The following is a 17,605-nucleotide window of genomic DNA, read 5'->3' on the forward strand; positions in this document are numbered from 1 at the left end:
TGATATCACTATGCCAACCCCAGTGAGCTTCTCGTGCAAGACGGACTGGGTTCCGTCCTATTGGGGAAACATCTCATAGGTCTTCTCACACATTAAACTATGCATTATGTGGGGCGAGCTCAGCCCTTCCTATACAGAAAACTATAAAATCTCGAAAGGTCATAATGAACGCAGGGAGTTAAAATGGCCAATTCTACTTCAAACTTCGAGGTTAGTGAATACGCCGTCATGGCATAGACGGAGCAAAATAGAATAGACAACAAAATGTGGGCTGCATTGTGTTTGTATTTAACAAGAGCCTAGAGCAGTGTTGACTAATTTTGCATTAAATTAAGGTGGCAATTTGCATAAAATTCTATTTTCTTTTTATTGTTTAATTAGTAGGATCAATTAGCGTGCCATCAAAATTATAAGTAAAAATACCAACAAAATCACAAGACATACATTATTTCTAATGATGTTGTTGCCTCGAGCCAAGATGGTAGGAGCCTCAATAATTACCAGGTTGATGAAGATCTCCACTGATCTCATTATATAATGTGTACTTAAGTTGATACTGGTATTAGTTCTCTACTGAGTTATTTGGGGGGGAACTTGGTTCTCTTTGGTTCCTTAATCCCTATTTTTAGTTTTAGAGCATTGATTGGTAAATTCATTGTAAGAGGTCTTATTCACTAAGCGCTGAGTTGACCTGGGAATCACAACATAACTATGCCTCTAGGTGACTTACAGATGCTTATTCTGGGTGGTTTTACCAGTTTAAGTGAGAAACATCTGCTGGGAAAAAAAAGCGTTGATCTTCTCTCGACATTATTCATCATTTTTATGAGTGGTAAATATACCTACATTGTCATAAAGCAGCACCGATCCTGGCCTGTCATTAAATTATGCATATGTATTAATTCAATTGTCATGAGACCTTAAACTGCTGAACGCGTTCCTTCAGAACAAGTGTTTATTAAAACAGAAGAACGGAGGCAGTGGAAACATTTTTAACCTTAAACTGTCAACAGTTCTATGCTAATATTATGAGCTGTAAGAGCCATCAGCTGGCTTACTATATCTTTAAAAGCAAAGAAAAATGACCCTCGTGTCTACTAAAAGAGCATTCTGGGGAAAGGAACGTCCAATCAGGGTCGCATCGGGTGGCAAGACATGGCACCTTCTTCCAAGGACCCCCAACCGCTAGAGTGTTACTTAGAACAACAAGCCCTTTGTAGTGATGGTCAAACCATAACACAGTTTGTGAAATGAATTAGAAGGACAGAAAAAAGAGAGAGAAAAGTAATGAGATGGGGAAATTTGGTTGAAGGTTGGTGGAGAGCGGAAGGAAGATTTGAAGGTGCTCAAAGAGTGGGAAAGATGGGCCATCAGCTGGCTGTAAAAGCGAAGAAATGTTACCATTTTGTCTACTACAAGGACATCCTGGAAAAAGATTGTCCAAAAAGGGCGAACAATGGGGGCATTTATGGAAGAAAGAAGGTGAAGTAAAGGTATGAGTTATCTGCGGAGTCCAGGTCCTTCCTGATGATCTTGGTCAAGCCTTACATTGAGTTCCAATCTTGATTTGAGACCACACTGTCTCGCTCAGCTGTAGGCAAATGCAAGTGACAGTAAATGCTTGTTAGTTTCATTTCTGGCTGTACCTTCATTAAAAGGAATATGTGAATGTTGAATATATATAACGATAGTTTTAGTAATTGGACATCACAGTTTCAGCCTTACATTTTTCATCCACAGGTTTCTAATTAATTGTAACAATTGTATTTAGAATGAGGAATGGCATGAAGGTCCCTAACTCCCTATCCCTAATATCTCCATATTGATTAATTCTACCCATACTTTTGATCATGTGACACAATTGTTAACTAATTTATATACCTGGACGGTGTCTGTCTTATCAGTCTTCAGGAAGAACCAGAAGGGATCAGTTGAAACATTGCTTGCTAACATTCTTATTGGAATATCCAACTCTCAATAAGAAAGTTTGGGTTTCCTAAACTATTGAAGGAAGGAAAGATTAAAAAAAATATACATAACATGCCCACCTGTCCTTTAAAGTGGCCCTGGGGCCGAGTCTAAAGGAGGGTATCTGGGACTAAACAAATTAATAAGTACTCCTGAGAAAATTGGAATAAGAAAGGGGAAAGCGATGAGACCTTTTTGTGACGGGACCAAGGTGATTTGGTGGATCGTTTGTTTCTGTAAATGTGTATTTAGAAACAGAATATACTTTAAATGAACTTTTGTCTACCTGTTGCTTCATGTTGCTATGGTAACTCGGTTGCCGCATGCATTCGATAATCGCACTTGGAATGCTGGCTTTGATGTTTGGCTAGGGTTAAAGTAGCAGACTTTTTAAATGAAGCGCACATCTACCAAGCGTCAGACTCCTTATTATTTTCATTATAAGGATGAGGCCTCATTGTATGTAAAATTATGGAGATACATTAGGGAAAGTGGTTGGTAATTGAATTAATTGAAGCAGAGCCAATAATCAAAACAACACCTCGTTGCACATAATACAGTGAGTCAAATTATTTCCTTCAGCTGACAGAGCTTTTTTTTCTTAATATAATGCAGATTATAGAAGAAATCGGCGGCATAAAATAACTACTCGGTCTATCATGTCTGCCCGTTGCAGCTGATGGGGTCGACGTCAACGATCCAGGATGCGAGGCTTTGTCGAGTGGGGTCCAGGAGATCCAGGCATAGATATCTGATATGAGATGTTTATCTGTCTCTTGTGCAGCCTTTTGACACATGGGGGTCTTAAAACGTTATAGGAACATTATACTCAAAGGGTTGTGGGGTTAGTGTTATGTGCCGTCCACAATGTTCAACAAAAATAACCAATGTCCCTTTAACTACCGGTATATTAACAAAACATGACTTAATTGCCCCACTGAGTATATAGGAGAGAGGGTAATAATCCGGGATCGTTAATAGGAGACTACTGAGGACTACTAGACAGTTTTTTTAATCCCATAACCCATAAATAATTGGTCATTACAAATACAAATCAAAGTGAACAAATATTTAATTCCAATCATTGTAAGCATTATTTCCAAAGAAAATGATACTGTTCCTTTAAATGTATCACCTTTTCTTGCAGTCAGATTACATTTAAATAATATCATTATTTTAAAAGCCCCAACATGTCTGGCTGTACTCTGCAAACAGTAATAGGATGACACAAATTGTGTATTTAAAGCAGAATTTGTCACAGCTTTTAGTATAAGTGTATTAATTTATTGAAACTTTGTACTTCTGATATGTCAATCAATATAACTGTTTTGGAAATATTTCTTGTTTTTTGTTTTGTTTTTGTCTGAAGGGTAATCTCATGGAAGTTTCCGTCGATGACAGCCTGTGGCAGGGCCAGCGTTATGTAACAACTATGTCCTAAAGTTCTGTACGTTCTCATTCCTCCACCCTTACAAAGGCTGCATGAACCAATCAACAACAACCAGCAACTTAACAACAGGGAAGACGTAACTAAATATGGATAATCATGCAGATCCTGAAAACAGACCCCATTTTATATTTATATGGGTTAATAATAAAATTTGCTTATTTTCATCTACTGCCCACTAGGTTTTTGTCCACTAAAGGCTGTCAAGAGTTCTGGCTCCGACACTAAGCCACTACTCCAGGAGAGGAAGGACTCCGGGAAGTCCACTTGGGAAGTTCCCAGGTATGGTGATGTGTTGAGCCCCTCATCATTTCTCCAGAGCTGTGTGAGTTGGTGTGGGTTTGAGACCAAAGCTTGGCTCTGACCCGGTTAGTCCTACCACCCATGATGCCACCCTGCCTGAAGAACCAGGAGGTTCCCCTTTATGTGGATCACTCATCTCTATTCCAACATTTTGTAAGCGCCTCCAAAAATATAATAAATACGGATCTCAGTTAGTATCGGAAGTCTATCGATTTTGTGGGTTTTCTACTTCCCACCGGCTCGTAGACGTGAAAATCCGTGCTGATTGTACAGCATAAACAGGTATGTATAGATCTTAGTCCACAGTGCTTTACAGCTGTAACCGAAGTCCTGTAACAAAATACATCATTACATTAATAATCCAAACAAACATTCGGAAAAATCTTTTGAGGACGTGCAGTGGAAAAAAAAGGCTGTAAGATGAGCTTCGAGAGTCGGTTCTGATTTCAAAGTAGATTCATAAAGGTCGTTGTGAGGAGATACGATATCACTGTGTGGAAAGTACAAAGTTTTTAAAAGTATTTAAAACCTTAAAAAAAGTCCAAGAAAACTGGTTTTGTATTATTTCTCTTGAAAAACATTAGACTATACAGTATTTATGATGTCCTTCTTTTGACCTTTTTAAGAGACCTATGACCTTAATTCAACAAAGAACACAATCTGTTACATCCGTTAGCTGATAATTCCTAAAACCCCCATCTCTTTCTCATTTTAGTAAAAAAACAAACAAAAAAAAAAGTAGCTCCTAGTCTTTTTGTGGCGGATTTCTATGTTCTAATAATGGCTCAGATTTTAGTCTCTTACATGACGGTTTCAGAAGGCGATGTAAATGTTTAAGAGGCTTTCATATTTTAAGATTCAATGATTCATGATATAGTAGACACGGCGCTGATATTAGCTTTTATGCATTTGACCTTTTCCGGTCAACGACGAGTCTATGAATTCTAGCTGTCTTCTGATAGGCTGGAAACAAGAAGCCAATCAGAATTCTCTATTTCCAAGACTAAGTTTATTATGATCCTGACTTCTTTCTTTACCAATTTCCTACAAGACGCAGTGGGGGTGTTTTTTCTGCAATAAAAGTCTCAAAATGTATACCTAAGCTTCTCGTTGGGCCACCTTATATAAAGTCCATTGGTTGATGGGCACAGGACCGAATCGTAATAATTCGTTGAAGGTTTTTTGTTATAAAAGCCATTTATACGTATTCCCATTATGGTACAGTTCTCTTTGTTTATATGTGAACAAATGGTTAATTGTGCGGATTTTTTGACGTGCCGCGTGTGCCTCTCACACGGTATTTAGGATAATACTATTTAGCGCAATGTACAGTATCGTGTCGGATGTCATCTGCTGACAGGTTACAAAGGTTGACCCCGCTCTTCATGCATGCACCACGCGTTTCCGATAATGTTAAGAGGAATCTTGGTGGTATTCTGGTCATGCCTGCAGGGATTAGGTTAAGCAAACATACCGGGAGCCCAGATGAAAGAAGATTAGGTTATTAATAACGCTCTGCAGCCTGCAGACTTTCTCGCCGGATCGCTTCCCTTCGATCGGGACTCTGACAGGCATAAAAACATAATGGTACAGCCTGGGGAGACCGTCTGGCACTTCGGTGAAAGAGCAATTAGCCATACAATGGACTTCTACTAAAACAAGACCCCCACCCCCTGGGACTTTCTTACTCACTTACCAACGGGGTAAGGATGTAGTATCTAAAACTAACAGCTGTGTGCACAGAATGTACGTATACTTCTCTATATGGCATCCTTCTTTATTACTTGGGTGGCATATACCCCAACATTTTCGCTGTCCAGAGTAGGATATCTTTATTGGGGGGCAATATTACAGGTCAGTAGAGGTATGTAAATTACTAATGGTTATTCAATTTGTGTATGTTGGGTTGTGATGTAAAACTTTTGTAACTCAATCCAAAGAAAACGAAAATCGTACCTCGGTCATAATTTTGTAGGGAAAGCTTAATTGTCATGTGAGACAGAAACACGCACTGAGAGGCTGTTATAGAAACTGGAAAGAAAATCTAAAATGTGATTAAATTGTGATATTTAGCACATCTCCAACCCTTGGAAATACCAGTTATTGTCCCCTTGTCCCTCTCTTTTTTTTTTTTTAATATGACAAAATAAACTTTGATGTAATTAAATACAATTTGTTTTTATTTTTTTTTTTAAACTAATGCTTTTTTAAACTGAAAACAAATACCAGGAATATTTTGAGAAGGAACCGGTGGTCAGTTTTCCTTGAAATGCTCGTTATAAACTATGTAACTAGATCAGCAACCATTACACGCGGGCTTAGTAATGATGTCATAAATATCTATATTATTGATTATGTAAGACTTTTGAGACATATAAAAATATAGGATTCCAATAAATAACAAACCTTTTTTCTGCAAACTGTCCCTAAATGAATAAGCAGGGCACATTTATCTATGACCTTGTTTAAATGTAAAAAATATATTGTAATAATATATTCAATGGAAATATTCCATTGTAATAATTCTTATCACAAGCACTAATGGCGTGTAATAACAAATTGGTATATATATATATATGTGTATATATATTGTAAACCATTGCATTTAAAATAATTTTTAAAAACATTTCCAACTAAAACGAGGCATTTATTCCAGCTTCCTATTGGAGCTTCATCCCAAATTTCTATAAAAAAAATTTAAAAAAATCAAATTGAAAAAAATACAGACAGTAGGGGGTGAGGACATATGTATCTATGGCAACTGTTTCCTAGGCAACAGGCCAATTCAGCAGTCGCCCCCATTAAATAAACCAGTCGGAGCTGGACAATCTGACAAGAATGATAAAGAGAGAGGCCTGCGGAGCTCTGAGAATATTTTTTTTCTTTGTTTCTGTTATTTTTCCTTTTTTATTCATTTTTACAAGTATCTTTTAATTATTTATTTCCCCAAGTCATTTCTAGTCATAGAAATTTATAACTAGAACACGGTGTGATTTGGCCTTAAAGTAATATTTTTTCCTGTCATAACACTTATATAAGACTTTTTTTCAGTGTATAAAAGGGAAATTATAAGTAGGGATATATTGAGCTTAATTACTCTTAATTAATGTTAAATGTTTTCTACCGTTAATGTTTTTTATTGTACAGATTTCCAAGCTGCTGTAGTATCACCAAAAAAATCCCAAAGACAAGCCCACTGTAGGCAGCCATCTTGTTTGAATGTTGACTTCCTGTGAGACAGAACGATGAAAATGATGAAATGTTTTACAAACATGAAAGGAAATAACATCAATAAAATGTCTGTTTAGGTAACACTTAATATGCTGTCATCACAATACAGAATACATTGATTGCTTTTTCTTATAATTATATTAGGACAAAGTTCATTTTATTACTAATAAAATGAATGCAAAAAAACAGAATGTTGCAGAATCTTGTAATACCTTTTTTATTGGACTAACAGTATTTTAAATAATAGACGAGCTTTCGGGAGTCCTCCCTTTATCAAGTCAAAAGCATTTCTGACCAAGCAAGTGAAAAACACAGTTTAAAACTGACCAGTACATGTTCTGATACAGACAATACACAGACAAACAAACATCCTCACGCATACCTCTAGTAGCCACATACAATCCTGCCCTAGAAGAAATCCGAAAAATCATCAAGGATCTGCAGCCAATGCTAGCGGAGGATGTGGTGTTAAAAGAAATTTTCCCTGAACCCCCCATCTTGGCCTTCAGACAACCAGCTAATCTCAAACAAAAGCTGGTGAGTAGCAAACTACATACTGAAACAACGCACACAGATAATGGAAGCAAACCATGCAACAAAGCCAGATGCAAACTTTGCCAACACATCTGTACCAGCAACACAGCCACCCACAACAACAAGACATACAATATTAAAGGATCATACTCATGCACGTCACAAAATGTTGTATACATGATTCAATGCACCAAATGTACTATAGGGTGTTACATCGGTGAAACCTGCCAGCAACTCAATAAAAGGATGAATCTGCACAGATACTCCATCAATCATCATGATGAAGAAAACCTTTGCACTCCAGTTGGGCACCACTTCACCCAAACCGGTCACTCCATACATGACCTTAAAATCAAAACACTGAGAGGTAATTTCAAAAACACCCAAGAAAGAAAGACATTTGAAGCCAAAATGATACATTTTTATGATTGTAAAAACAGAGGACTTAATGTGGATTTGAGCTTCTTAGCACACTATCAAAACTTCCTATAACCTGTGCTTTTTTTTTTTTTTTTTTTTTTTTTTTTTTCTCTTCTTCTCTCTCTCCTACACGCTCACCCCTGCTCCCCCTCTAGCCTTATCTGTGCAGTATATGCCACTATTTACTATTTACGACCCTCTTAGTTTTTTGTCTGCAAATTCTCTGCCGTGTTGTTTTAACCCCTGTTTTAACCCTGTATCAGAACATGTACTGGTCAGTTTTAAACTGTGTTTTTCACTTGCTTGGTCAGAAATGCTTTTGACTTGATAAAGGGAGGACTCCCGAAAGCTCGTCTATTATTTAAAATACTGTTAGTCCAATAAAAAAGGTATTACAAGATTCTGCAACATTCTGTTTTTTTGCATTCTTATACACTGGACTAATACGGCTACCCCAAACTACAGTAATAAAATGAATATATATTAATATTATATATATGAATAAAATAATAATAATACCCTTGAATTAGCTTGCTAAAAGAAAGAGACATGTTCCCACCATTCTTACTTTGTTAAGTTAATTTATGTATATTAAAAAACATTAGAAACATTGAGCCAAAAAAAGCTAGTAACGGGAAAACTATCAGTCCAGCCTAAAACTGAGGGGCTCACTGCATCAGTATTGGGTATTTCCTCCCCAGGTCCCATTAATCCCCCGCTTATTCTTCACCCCTATAAATACTAACTGGGGCTACCCATGGCTAGCCCTGTTCCTACATTCATAATAAGCCCAGATTGCTTCCAAGCAGCCATGGCCAGTTGCCAATAGAAAGCAGCTTGCAACTTCTAAAGTTCCCGCTCTTTTCTCAGAATTCTGAGTGAATTGTTAAAAAATAATGTTGGCTTCTTCAAAAGAGTCCAATATGGTTTTTTTATTCAATAAGAATCGTCCCAGAACCTGCAGATACATCTAAGTAATTAGTTACAGATTAGTAAATTAAATTAGTAATAGTAAGAATAAAATAATGATATTAAGTTTCTTTAAAAAAAATTATTATTCAATTACTCGTGATATATTTATCTCCGGCATTAAATATAGCCCAGAATCTACTGACCAATTAGTTGTTGTGAATAGATGGCCCCAACTCATTAATCATGCTGCTATGCCGATGACAATATATAAAATGTATTTATAAAAAAAAAAACCTTTTATAAAAATAATATTATTTTTATTATGTTTACTTATTACTTCAATTATTACTATTTTATTTTTCATTTACAGCGTGGTTCAGTATAACAATAGTTTGGCTGTGCTGTGATAGCACTTTTCAAACATTTACTAATTCACTAAACCGATTATATATTTTTTTTTTTGTAGTTTTGTTCCGACAACCGAACACTTAAAGTTCTAAAAGAGAACTGTGATTTATGTCTCAGTGTAATAAAGCATTTAAGTCGGGTTTAACGTCAACAATAAAAGTGTTGGAAAGTTGAAAAGTGTCTTTATTTAAAGTGGTACTTATACTTAGATAAAAAAAGTTATTTTTTTAAAGGAACATTACCATGTTATGCTTTTTCTGGTTAACCACAATTGCTTTATAATAATTTTTTTCCGAATGTTTTTATTTATTTTACAATTACTTACCTTTATTTATTTGACTTTGGATTTTATTGATTCTTGGGAAGGATCATACGACGGTACTTGGCTACCCCACAAGTTTTGTCCAGGGATCCTCCAGGGCAATTTAAAAATTTAAGGAAGCAATCAGTTCATGAAAAGGGGATTTTAAGATATTAGGGAGTCTGATATGAAAAAAAACTAATGAGGGAAAAGTTAAATAAGGAGTATAAATAGCTGACATTAATGAAAGTCTGAAAGTGGGGAACGGAAGATATCATCCATATCCCCTCCTCTAAATAAATTCATGTTGATGATGTTCTTCCTCACTTGACCTCTGCCTAAAATCTCAGCAAAATAAATCCATAGAGTGAGCTATAACATCCAACAAAGACAAATTCAATCATTTTATTAGCATATAATAAACACATAGGTCTAAATACATATTTAAAAAAATATTATAAATAAGTGTATAATGTGAATTAAAAGAAAAAATATATATATTAAAGACTGGGGCAGAAGCTTTAATGCTATGTAAATACAGCAAAAAAAATAATTTATTAATATAATGTAATATATGAACGTAAAGGTAGAACAGATAAATAAAAGGTTAACAAAAAAAACTAAGTTCAACTGTAGAACGCAGTTAGGCATATTAAAGACTACGTCTGCTCTCTGCTGCCCTCCACGTTTTGGACCTCAACGTGATTATCCCGTTGCCTAATGGCTGCAAAAGCCTCCAATAATGGGAACATTTCTAAGCACACTAGGAGGGATAAAATTCTTTGGAACGACAAAAGAGCTGGCATGCGCCTGTCTGCCTGCATTATCCATAGAATGACATGTACTATAGAGAAAGGTGGCAGGTCCTCCAGTAAAACAGTTATCAGAACCTGTGCCGTTCACACCGATACAATCAAATACTTTATTTTTGCACACAAAAGTATCTTTCTCTGAATGCACACCTCTTCATTGTGCACAGATCTCGTTGCATGCCCACCGCCGAGCCGATTTTTCGCATTTTCCTACCAATTGTTAGAGCATTTAGGCTCCATTTAGCTTGCTGTCACACACGCTTTGAGATATTCCACACTAATGTAAGCTCATCCATTATTCGCAACTATTGGCAGGGCACATGCTTCGCGGAAAAAAAAGATCTTCAAATCTGTGCACAGCGTGGTCCCCAAAGAACAAATTACCTTTTGTACGAGCGAGTTGACTAAAATTAAGTGGATTGTATCAAAATACAAAGGTGAGTTGAGAATATCCTTTTGATTTTCGTTAGTTTAAAGGACAAAAAGGCAGCTCAACTAAAACAACATATATAAACTTTTACTGCACCGGAAGTCGGATCCCTTTGTTACTTTTAAGAGTTTATCTAAACATGTAAGGAACAAACAAAAATCCCATTAACATTCTAGATTGATGAACCTAGAGTGTGTGCTAAAACCGTGCTTGAGTCTAGAACCTGGCTTGGACCAGCTTGCCATAAGAGGAGCATTGCATGATAGGCTGCCATAAACTCATCCTCGATTTTAGTGATGGGCCCCTCCATATGTTCATATGGACCCGACTTTGGACATTCCTTATGTGGTGGGTAAGTTGGGCTTGGTCTAACGTGGCTTGAGAAGCCAAGTCTAGTGTCGAGCTTCCCCTTACTCAACTTGTTCGATGCCACCGGCCAGCTCACCCAACTTTGAATGTGTCTGCTTTATCTTGGAGTGTAGCCTCCAATTCTAGCTACTTAACTCAGTATCTTACGTTCAGGTTCTTGAGTATTGACCCGAAGACGATCTGCTTTTGAGACATCTACATTTTAGTTGGCCATCGTCTACGGTATATGTGCTCATGAACGATGATGAATGTTTGTACCTGCTAATAATTTCTCCACTACTATTTTATATCGCAATCGTATATTGTGAAGAGTCTATCTTTGTCTTTTTATCCACTCCCTAACATCGATTGTCCCGCGTGCTCTGATTGCAATGACTTCGCTCAGGCTGGTAAACAGAAGAACAGCTATTCTTGAAGAATAGAACCTGTTCACCTCGAGTTCCAAGTGTCAGTTGCTGACAGACACAAAGTCTTGTTCACTTGCTTTTGGCTGCTGCATCATGTCCTCAAACATTTTCCTGTTCATATTTCACCCAGACGGAGGTAGAATAAGCTTCATATTAAGTTCCATGGCCGGATCATTTGATGTTTGTTACTTTTTTCCTAACCTTTTCTACAGTACATGAAGACAAGCTGACTCAAAGTGACGGGCGTAATGCTTGCCTTTCAACGAATCTGGAATTTTTATTTTTTAGCTGAAAAACTTTAGTCAGCTCCTCCATACAACGGCAGTCTTCTTAGGAATAAATGAGCTTAGGTGAGACAGTTTTACACCCTTTAGGCATACAGTTGATTATTTTTGAATTCAAATAAAATGGAATACAAAAGGAAAAAAAAAAACACGCGCAGGGACACTTGTAAATCTATAATCACATTTGTGATATGCAATATAAATATGTATAATAAGAGCAGGTGCTACCTATGGGCAAATGAGAGAAGACCTCACATATCTTAGTAGGGTGGTGTAGGTTAGGTGCCCTTAGGTCTGACACTGGGCAATTTCACCCAGCTGCCGGTTAGCATGTACCTTGCCATCCTCAGATGGCACCAGGATATTACATCATATCCCATTGGTCCATCTCGGCAAAATCTCAGAGACAACATACTATGGAGGCTGTGCCGGATACTGCTTAGTCTGGATTACGGAGGCGATTCTAGCCACGAGTGGAGGCCACAGCTCCGAGTGCTCCTATGAACACTGGGACCACTTTGGCCTTCACCCTCCACATCTTCTGTAGTACTTCTTTCAGGTCTTGGTACTTCTCCAGCTTCTCATACTGCTTCTTCCTGATGTTGCTTGGCACCGCTGCACCACTGCTGTCTTCTGGTCCTCGTTTACCACCACAGTGTCGGGTTGTTTGGCCAGAACCTGCTTATCGTCTGGATCTGGAAGTCCCACAGGATCTTAGCCCTGCTATTCTCCACAACCTTCTGTGGTTTCTCCCATTTGGACTTTGGAGGGTTTAGCTCCATACTCTGTGCAAATAAAACACATATATTTAGAAGTTTTCTAAAGATCTCCTTATTTTTTTCTTAAAGTAAAGAAAGTAAAGCAATGAATTTGAAGGATTTAGAACCAAATGCTTCATTGAGCTGTGTACACAAATCCCGAACTGATGATGTATTGCACCAAATACAAGACACAGACAAAATAAATCTCTTCTCAGGAGGATTTTCAATACTAGATTGAGCACCGGAGACTGAGGCAAATACAGTGATTTACCATTTCCTCCCATGGTGTTTCTGGAAAACACTGCTCGCTCCATCCCAGCATTAGCTCCCGAGGTGTGAAACGACGCTAAAATGTGTTACTATTATAAGTGTAAGCTTTAAAGTTTCACGCCGTGCCTGCGAGTAATCAGAAACACATAAATCATGGTTTCCTATACATACACAATAGCTCTTTAACAGCGCTTCTCAACCCAAGAAACGTTTTGTAAATCGGACATATACAGCAGAATGGTCTATGACAGGGACATCCAACCTGCGGCCCTCCAGCTGCTGCAGGACTACATCTCCCATAATGCTCTTTCAGCTAAGGGGCTGGCTGAGGAGGATGGGAGATGTAGTCCTGCAGCAGCTGGAGAGCCGCAGGTTGGACTCCCCTGGTCTATGAGATGCATCCTCCGTGTTGAACGTTTCATCTCAAGACTTCACCATGAAGGACAAGCCCTGGTGAGCATTTATTTCTGCGAGATCTGAGCAGAACCTGAATTAATGCATAATTTTAGTGGAGATGTCACGAAATCTCCAAAACTCTGTGTTTACTTGTTCACACTTGTTGTGTTGTTGAGAACACTAGGGTGGAATGTCATATATATGGTCCTCTTTAGCCGTGTACATTAGCATACCAGGGAACTTCACAAGGTAGGATCCCCGGAGCTCTCCTTATTTTGGAGCTTAATGTAGGCACATCCTGGCCCTACCTTTAGTTGGTAGGGAGGGTACATGGTCAAACACCACTTTCTTGCCCCCCAAAAAAAGAAACTGACCCAGAGACTTTGGGTCAAACCTGGAGAGATTCTCAGGTTTGTGAATTAACAACAAAGGAAAACTAATAGATCATTTTAGGAGCGGCATTCGATTTTTGGAGTTGCTGAGTTGCTGTTTTTGCATGGTTTTTTTTGTTTAAATATTTGTTGATAGTTAAATGATTATTCGTCGCTGGTGTTTTTTCTTTGGCAGGCAGAAATACCATTTTGTTTTTCTCCGGCATATATAGACCATATCTCTTTCTCTTTACTGCATAAAACTGCTATTTATCCTCTTAAAATTATAGCTTACAGCTCCAGACTGCATTATCCCGCTTAAGCCTGTTTTGTAAAACAGTTGAGTGTGTCTCTGTAAACAGACAGATTATGCCGGTTACCCTGCAAGCTTTCACTACACAATTTTAGGAGATTATTCATTATTAAGTGTTCGGGGAGATGACTATTTACAGTATTCACTTCGTATGTACAGCTGGCATCAGTTATGTAGATATATTTCATCAATCATAGAGTCTGCGGTCAAATAAGAACATCTTCTCACCGGGAAAGGCAGATTGGCAAGGTTCCGGAGCGATCTGGAACATCGCCAATGGCAGAAAAAAAATAAAAATATATATATATATATATATATTAATACAGAATTCTTTTATTATTATATTACTAATAAAAACAGATAAAAAAAAATAATAATTCAAAAAAATACAGGTTAATAAAATCCCCAGATAATATTCAATGGATTAGGAGGGGGAGGAGAATTGGGCGAAGAGAGGGCCCCAGACACCCAGAGAAACAGCTCTTCACCCGGAGACTTCACGTCAAACCCAGAGAGCTCCCAGATATACATATATTATGTGTAATGTATTTATCAAAACATATACAACTATTTTATAGATCTGGAGAAGTTTTACAACTTAGAACGGTAAAATGTCCCCTATTGGAAAACTTTCAAACGCCAACCTTTTCTCGGATTCAGCTCTGACATCATCTGAAAAATTGAAATAAAATGCTGATTTAGCAAATTTAGCAATTTCTTGAGCCTCTGCCAAAAACAATTGAACAGCAAAAAAAAATGTAAAATTCATTACCCTGAGGTTCAGTCTGCAGACAAGTTTCCTGGCCAAGAATACAGAGCATTCTAATTAACAAAGACTATTAATTTCATAAGATAGAAGAGAAATGAAATGAATAAATTGGTTACTTTTATTTTTATTTATTTTTGAAAAAACAGTTTCTCATCTGTGTGATCACCAAAGACCTACGCCTAGGATGAGCCTGCAAAGGGGGACCAGGGGCAGTTGGGTTATTTAGACTATATACTATTTTTTAAATTAAAATATATATAATTCTATACGTAACCACAGGAGGCCTTGAGCATAAAATGCAGCCAAGTCTTTGGGCAGCTCTTCCTCCAATACTGTATCTTTCTGTGTTCCCTCAATGGGTTGTCCCAAAGTCCAGTTTGCGTAATGCTACTGGACAGGGCCGGACTGGGGATGACTAATGGGCCATGGCACTTTAAGCTGGAGCCAATGACCACACGTCGCAGGACTCAACCTGCCACTGGAGTGGAGGTATCGGTAAGTATGTTGCCTTCTCAGCCACCGGCCCACTGGACATTTGCCTAGGTTTGGCTGGTGGCCACTCTGGTGACTCGAAGGGTATTTTTTGGAGTGCATTTTTGGATATTTGTCTCCATTTTCTCCAAGGCTGAAAGCTCTCAGTCTTCTTCTGCCTGGCTCTCATTCCCCAAGCATTCCCCGTGTTGCTCTATCCAATTGCCAGAACTAACTTTTTCCAGTTTCCGTTTCTGAAAAGCGAAATTGAAAGGCAGAAGATCAAACCTTCTGCCTTCCTGGAAAAAAAAAACAAATAAAGCCTGAAGCTTCGGACCCTACGGGGCCACGCAGCACACACGATGGTCTTTGAAAACGCGCTCGTCCGTATCAGTGGATGAACTGCTCTGATCCAGAAATGAATCTTCAGCACGTCCTTTTTGCTGATTATTATTCTGATGTGGATAAGACATATTGATTTTTTTTCAGCATGCTCTTTTTATTCCTCACTTCCCGCTTAGTCTCCTGAATTAACCTTTTAAATCCTGATGAGGCAAATCCTGGCACAGGAAACTGGTCAGGTAACCTAGCAAAACGGTTTATCTGACATGATGTGTTCCCGGCAAATAGGTTTTTTAATCCTCGCTCGTTATTTTCCTGGCCATACTTTAAAAATGTAAATTCTCTCCATAAAGCATTAACTTTTTGCAAAATGAACTTATTTTGTTGCATTTGGTGTAAAAAAAAAAATTGGGACATCCCCTTTAGATGCCATTTCGGTGGGATAATGATCCTTGGAGACGGTGGTCACAGGGTAGAACACTCTGTACTTGAGCAAAGTTACAATGTTACAAGCCTGAAGTGCTTTGCTCCTCTCCGGTACAATGGAATAATAGGATAGGATACTTGGAAGACAGGGCTCGGGTCTTAACTTAGGATAGTCCTTCTACGTTTGAGAGTATTGGGTGGTATGCTGCAAGGAACAAGTCAGGTTTCTTAATGGTTCGTTTCAATTCCCAAGATGATTTAAACAGAAAGAACTTGGCATTCTATAGTTCACAATCTACTACGTTCTTCCTCATGAAAATGTGCTGATGATCGATCCCAAGACACATACACTCATTGACTGAATCATTAGTATATTATGAGCAGACGAGGATGTCCTTCGGGACCACTGAGAAATAATAATTAACTTACAAAGGCAACGAGGGCCGTTTTAGGATCGAGGGAGGTTTGAGAGTCAAGATGTTCAAGTCATGCCTGTGTCTAGTTTCTTCAGACATCATCTTTCTGTAGTTTAGGTCATGGATCAATGAATGCTCCGGAACGACCACTGTTGGTGGGACACCAGAGGACACCTTCTTTGTCTTAACAGAGACTTTGTTGTTTCCTATCACCTTAAGACCAGGGTTTTGCCCACCTAATATATCCTCAAACAGGTGGTGGTTGCAGAAGGTGAGAGTAAACCAGGGGCTCCAACGTCTATGAACATTTCCAAATAACAATTCACTACACATCTTCATCTTCTTTATAATAGAAGACTTCATATATGGGGTAGTGCTGTTTTTTCCTATATTTCTCTTCATACTGTAGATAAGTTGCTCTTTCAGGAGCAATCAACGGTCACATTTTCATACAAGACACTCCTAAGGGACAGATCCCATCATACCAGTCGATACATAATATCAGGATGTCCTATGCGTTCTGATCACTAGCCTCTTCCCTCTATGCCACAGAGGATCCAGTACTGGTTTCCCGTGTGTTTTCTGGATTTGCTAACGAATCATGACATTCAGCTGGTTGTCTCAGCTGCAGAATATTACCCATCAAGGCTTGTTACAACCCCTATAAAAACCAGTCAGGCCCCAGTTACCCATGAGCCATGTTGTCTTCTTCTCTGGTGTCTGCATTTACTTGATTGTCTACGTAAGAGTAAGGATCCAGCTCAGCCTATTCCGGCCTTGGTGACCCCGAAATGCTTAAGCCTCACTCCACCATACTATAGATAACTACTTTACTTCTTCTGACCATAAACAAGATGAGTTGTAGCTCAGGGTGAGCCGCCCAGCAGTTTTGGTAGCCAAGAACAGATCTTCTCTTGCGTACAATGTGCCGTCTCCAGAATTTACTCTAAAAACATTCCCAAAATATAAGGCTACCAGGCTGATTTCCAGACCTAGCCGTGTGATTTGGGGCATTACGCTAAAGGAGTATGAATAAGTCGCAGCCTCTCCAACAAAGTAATTTCATTAAAGTCTATTCCCCGTACTTGGTGCTTTTATGGTGTCCTTTAACTGTGATTAAAATAAAACCCAAGACAAGAAGCATACAGGACAGAATTCTGCGCTCAGAAGCATATACATAACCCATGTTAGCTGGGGATATAAACGGATTTAAAGGGCAAGTTATTTGAGATACAACTTCATAC

This window comes from Sceloporus occidentalis, unplaced genomic scaffold, assembly GCF_023333645.1.
Source record: "Sceloporus occidentalis isolate IW3139 unplaced genomic scaffold, rSceOcc1.0.p SCAF_280, whole genome shotgun sequence".
Lineage (NCBI taxonomy): Eukaryota > Metazoa > Chordata > Lepidosauria > Squamata > Phrynosomatidae > Sceloporus > Sceloporus occidentalis.